Source organism: Oryzias latipes, chromosome 21 (genome assembly GCF_053564925.1).
Source record: "Oryzias latipes strain Hd-rR chromosome 21, Olatipes_Hd-rR_3.1".
Lineage (NCBI taxonomy): Eukaryota > Metazoa > Chordata > Actinopteri > Beloniformes > Adrianichthyidae > Oryzias > Oryzias latipes.
In genome coordinates, this window is record NC_136257.1 from 11,488,798 (window position 1) to 11,495,014 (window position 6,217).

At 41.7% G+C, this 6,217-nt stretch overlaps 1 long non-coding RNA gene across 2 annotated transcripts in view; it reads right to left on the reverse strand.

Annotated features, from left to right (window-relative positions):
• Window positions 1-351, reverse strand: part of LOC111946746 (uncharacterized) — a 97,987-nt gene extending 97,636 nt beyond the window's left edge. For both annotated transcript variants that reach the window (XR_013652921.1, XR_002872491.2), the window contains exon 1: window positions 210-351. This is a non-coding gene — a long non-coding RNA (uncharacterized LOC111946746). The remainder of the gene's footprint in view (window positions 1-209) is intronic.
• Between the last annotated feature and the right edge of the window lie 5,866 nt (window positions 352-6,217).

Genomic DNA, 6,217 nt, shown 5'->3' on the forward strand with positions numbered 1-6,217 from the left:
AGAAGAGTGAAAGCTAACTGCCCAAGAAAAACCACAGCAGAAACAGTACAGCAGCCCAAATTCAGACTCCTGGTTCAAAATTCAGAGCAGTGAAGTCATATTTGCTGTCAGAAAACAGACCAACTTTTCTCCCCCCCTTCTCTAAGTGAACTCCCCCATGCATAACCGCAGATCGGTCTGCGCAGACGGATGCGGCAAAGACGGCTCACCTGTTCCCCTCAGCTGCCGGGTGGAAGCCCTCCTGTCAGATTCCCGCCACACCGGTCTCCTCTCTCTGCTCCTCCTTTTCCCCCCTCGCCTCCCAGACTCTCCTCAGCTCTGTCTGCACATGAGCAGTCCGTCCGCCTTCACTTCCAGCGTACTCCTCCATTCCTGATGACACTACTTGCCTCCCGCCTCCGTGACAGACCCACGCGTCACCTGTAGGATTAGTGCCACTCAAACCTTTTACCAACCTGCCGCCCTGCTCCTCTAATCTTCATCTCGCCCACCTTCGATTCCCCTGTCATTCACTCCTTTCACTGCCTCTCCCCAACTCTGCTTCAACCCAACTATTACCAATTTTCCATTGCCCACTATTTACTATTAGCCCTTCCTCCTCCCCTTCCTCTCAACCCTCTACTCTCCATCGCTGTCACTGCCTATCCTCCTTATATATCCTCAGCCTTCGCTTTGCTTTCTCCCCATCTCTAGCGGCATGAATATATTATTATCCACACAATGGGCCCTGCTTATTGTTTATGAATTACCAGCCTTGCAGCCAAACAAAGCCTATTTTCATAAGAAACCTCCATTTCATTTCAGCTCCAATTAGATTGGGGGCTAAAGAATAGGAGTCCTCAGGCCTCAGCCCCTAAGGATGGCAGGTCCATTCAGCTTCATTCAATGGGGCCTTATTGCTTTCCCATACAAAAGAGCACATGGATGGGCTTTCAGACTGAAACACCAACCAAAAATGACTGGGAGACAGTACTGTACAATAACAAATCTTTAAAGAAAGGACATTGAGTGCTTATCCTCCCATCCATCAATTCATCCCTCACTCTTCGCTTTCTTCTTCTCCTCTCTTTGTATTTTGTAAGACCTGGACATTAATGACGGACAGATGAAAGAGAAAAGGAGTGAAAGAAAGAGAGGAAGAAAGAGGCAAAGCAGCTCGGTTTTTCACAATACATGTCAAGTCTAAATGATCACTGAGCTGCTGAATAGACGAAGGCAAAAGAAATGAGTTGTGTGTATGGTTGTGTGTGTGTACAGCTGATTGATTCTTCGCTTTGAGAGGAAGGGAAAAAAGGAATAAAGAGAGAGGAAGACCTTGATGCTTTTATTTTTCTTCCTCAGCCCCACAATAGTGGAGAGGTCTGAGCGCCCACTGTGACAAGCTGTCACTCCATCCTGGAGCAGAGACGGAGTCAGAGGAAGTGAAGGGAAGCCGGGGCAGGGCTCCGTTCAGACCATTAGTCACCCACAAGTCACTCTGCAGGGGAAAGCTCAAATCTCTCTGCATTCTTTCGGTTTATTTTACAATTTTATGAGAAATTGTTGCTGTTGAGCGATAATGTGATGAATGCAGAGATGCAGAAACACAATCTGATATTTTTAACATGTTCTAATGGCATTTTTGTCGTGATGGATGACATAGATAAAGAGAATAAATCTTTTTTTCGCTTTCTTTTTCCCCTATCATACTTTTTTTTCTCTCTTTTCCTTTTTACTGTGCAAAAGCTTGGATGGAGGAATGACTTTCAAAAGACCGCAGCGAGGGAGCCGCTCTACTACAAACAAAACTCTGACCCAGAACCAGGTCATCTACATGTGATTTAGCACCAGGTTGTCCACAAACGTGCAGTACGGAATGAGAAAGAGGCAAGCACCATGGGGACTTCCCCCCAGACTCATCACAAACTGCTTTCCACTCCAGGTGGAGCCAGCTATCCCAACCGAGGCTCCACAGCGCCACGGTATCGTCACATCTAGGCGGGATTCAGACTTGGAGGCATTCAGTCAAAATTCTACAGATGGTAGCTCCTCAGCCAAACACACTCACCAATTGTCTGAACCTGCTGTTCCTCCTGAACTGAGCAGGATCACCACTGCAAAAACACATCATCAGGAGGGTAAAACTAACCTGTCTCACAACGGTCTACACCAGGGATGGGCAAACTATGTGGGTCATATGCCATAAATAGGTAATAACCTATGTGATCTGGGCAACCAAACTGGAATAAATCATACTGATAGTCCTGAGTGTTTTATTTCCCCTGTTATTGTGGTGTCTTCCCAAAGTTGGTGCAGCATTTGTTTTTCCGAAGTTCGTGCGTCTTTTCCAGTGTCCGACAGTCATTTTTCTGATTTTTCAATTGCCCAACATGAACGTAGCATTTCTCTAAGGTTTTTTTTTTTTTCCTGAAGGACATCAACCCCTTCTGCCATTTGTTTTTGCCTCAAGGCGATTTTTCCTGCATTGGAAAAAAAAACATGTACACAGGGTACAGATGAAAATAGTGTGCGTAAACAATGAAGTGTGAGTTAATAAAAGTGTGGATCTGTTTCCTGGTAATTTTTCCAATATTGTTTAGTATGTCTATGAAGATCCTCATTCATCCAGGTTGGTTCCATTGTAGTAGGTTTAGGGGGCTGGCATCTGGACTTAGTTTTAAAGTTAGAAGACGTTTCACCTCTTATCCTCTTGGATAAGAGGTGAAAACCTACAATATTGTTTAAGTGTTCTTGGGGTGTTGATTTCACCCAGATACCATTGCATTTCATTTCGGGGCAGAGATGAATCTGTGTTTTAGAATAGAGAACTCTTCTTGCGTTGTGGAGACCAGATGAATGAACTTTAGTAGAGCTGAGTTATGTGAGGAGAAGAGTTTGGTATGCAGCAGTTCTTCATGAACTTCTTGTAGAAATTGATGAAAGCCTGCAGATGTTACAGATGTGCCCAAGGTAGAAGTGGACGATTAATATTAGAAAAGTCTTTTATCTATACGTGTCATAATAAATGACCTATTCAGTGCATATAGACTGTTTTGCTACTGCACGGTTCAGACTTCCATGGCATGCGTTAATTTCTGACAATGCACACTTTGTCGACCATTAACCCTTACATGATCAACAGTGTCAAAGCCGGCGGACAAGTCTAAAAGCACAAGAACCACACAATCACCAGAGTCTGTAACTAAAAAGATATCATGACAAACTTTTAAAAGAGCTGACTCTGTACTATGCAAAGCTTTGAACCCTGACTGGAAGACCTCAAGGGTCGAGTGTTCTTCCAAAAAGGTCATTAGCTGAAAGTGCACTGTCCTTTCAAATACTTTAAGATAAAAGTAGTCTAGAGCAGTGTTTTTCAACCAGTGTGCCGCGGCACACTAGTGTGCCGTGGGAGATGGTCAAGTGTGCCGTGGAAAATTGCCCTCATTAACTGATCTAAAAGCATTTCCCATCTCCAGGAAATCAGCTCTTTGTTCATCCAAACAGGTCCTGATAAAACACTGAGTAGTTAGGACTATAAACGATCATAAAATACTTTTTTCTTTGTGTTTATTTGATTCTATTAAAGACATTTTGATAAGAATGACGGTGACGCGAAATAGCTGCAGCTATAACTGTGTAAGGAAAAGTCCCGCAGCTTTTACTGTCTCCACGACTCCACCAATCATTCTTGAAGGCTTAATCACATGTCATCAGTCTGACCAATCAGAAGTGGTTAAAGTCTCCACTTCCTTGTTCCAATTTAGCTCATAACTCAGTCAGTTCCGACAAAAACACCAGCTAAAGCTCGTCTTTAGCGGTGTAGCTTTCCACAGAATCCGGTATCAGACCGTGGAACAAGTGAACAAAACCATGAAGCTCAGAGACGCGAGTCTTTCTGCCTTTTTCTCGCAGTTTTCACACTACATCTCCCATGATGCATTGGCTTAAACGGACAGCGTCTTGAAAACACAACGAACATACAGATTGTATGTAACTTAACTTTTATTACATCTTTTAGAAAAACATCTGCAACTTCCTGCTTTTTCTGCCACAGTTATCACAAAAATGCACGTCAGATTGCCGGGGGGGGGGGGCTGTAGATCAAAACAGACTATGAGTTTCTGCTTTTTTTTTTTTTTTTGGGATGCTGGTGTGCCGCGGGATTTTTGTCAAGGTTAAAGTGTGCCGTGGCTCAAAAAAGGTTGAAAAACACTGGTCTGGAGATGAGCCTAAAATTTGCTAAAATTGTAGGATTCAATGCAGGATTTTTAGGCAAAGGAGATACTACAGCGTGTTTAACCCTTGTGCTGTCCTAGACACTTTAACGTTGGGAGTGGGGTCATCTAGACCCACTAGACAGTGCTCTGAACCTTTTTCTTCAGTGATTTGTAATCTTCACTGGTGTCCATGGATTACATGAAATCTTTCCACCTTTATCCGCCTTTGTCATGGTAGGGAGAACACGACAATGTAAGGGTGGGGTCATCTAAGATAGCACAAGGGTTAAAATATAAGGGAACAATACCCAAACTTAAACTGTTGTTGATAAGTGCAAGAACAGCTGAGCCTATTAAGGGGAAAACCTCTTTTAAAAGTGAAAGAGGGATGAGATCACACTTTGAGCTCAATGGGTCTAAATGATTAAAAGAAATCCTCTGAAAAGTACAAATCTCAGTTGTAGTTTTCTTAGAAACTACAACTGCTGTTCCAGTGGAGGTGGAGCTTCATAACCTTCAATTCGTTCAACTGGAGCTCTCACATAGCTGCCATGCTTTGTTGAAAATCCAGAGAGACCTTTTTTCAGAGCCTGCTGTTGCTTCTCCTGCTTAGGCTGCTCCATCTTCTACTGCAAAACCCACAGTTGTGTACTTCCAATACCCAGTATTCATTCATTTTTGTCTGTAGTTTAGATCAGGGATGGGCACAGCCAAATACTTAAACTTTTTAGTCTGGCCTGCCAAACTGGAATAAAATATATTAGTAACCCTTAATATCTTTTTATTTACCTTAAGTTTTGGTTGGTACTACATGGTACAGAACAAATAAATACATGCATGCTGTATATGAAAACTGGACTGAGTGACCCCTCCAACTTTCGACAGGAAGTATCCGCCATGGCTCCAAAAAGCAGTTATTACTCAGTCATTCTATTTGTCACAATAACAATTCTTGCTCTCTTACTTTTTTTTTAACATGCTCCTGATAGTCCTAATTTTTTAATATTTTTTCTTTAGTGCAAATTGTTCAAGTTAAAAAAACTGACCAATCAGATGCCTGAATAAAAGTGTGTGCTTTCATCCTTCACTTTCTCTTTGAACCCTGAGTGACAGCTCTGCCTGCCAGACTCCTTGACAAAATCAAGTCAGGAAGGTCAGGATGTGGAGAAGCTGGACCTTTATCTTCTGAGATCTGCCTCACAGGATGAATGCAGCTTTTGTTCCATGGAGGGGGGGGCATGCAGCGTGAAACAAAAGACCTTTTTTTGTTTTTCACCACGACAAGGTGAGAGGCACAGAGAAAAGGTTGACAATTAATCCTCCACAAATCTCCACACAATCACGCAGAAGGTTTGTGCTCGCAGATTAAAGTCTTTCTCCACATTTGCTGCATAGATTTTGTGTCAAACAAATTTGAATGGGATTTTTTTCCTATGGCATTTTAAGATTATCGGAAAAAAACTAAAATATAAATACTAAAACAAAGAAACATTTTCGTTGTTATTTGAATCAAATCAGCCTGCAGTTACAGATTTGTTCCTAAAATAAGGAGGAAAAGGTTCATTATATATCAAGTGTGTCCAAATGCCTTCACTGTTTTACTACTTAGCGCACCCGGTAGGGTGTTCACCATTTTTTCTTTGGGGAGTATATCTAAAGCAGTTTGAGGAACCAATTAGACTTATTTTGATAAATATACTTATATAAAAACACTAATATAAAATATATAATTACACTTCTCCACCACTTCCTGTTTGAAGGCTCATCTTTTTTTTTTGTATTTTCTGGATAATCTGCGATTTCATCATCTGGTATTCCAGCTGTTAAATGAGATCATATCATCTGTAGATTGAATATTACTGTGTAATTATATGGAGTTTTCCTTTTGTTTCATAGATGAAATTGCTCCGAAGAGATCAATCAATCTGATGAGACTAATCTTTATAGAAGTTCAGCAAAACGTTTCGGAGGTGGAAACCACAATAGTTAAATGTATTTTGTCCCTCAGATTTAAACAGTAA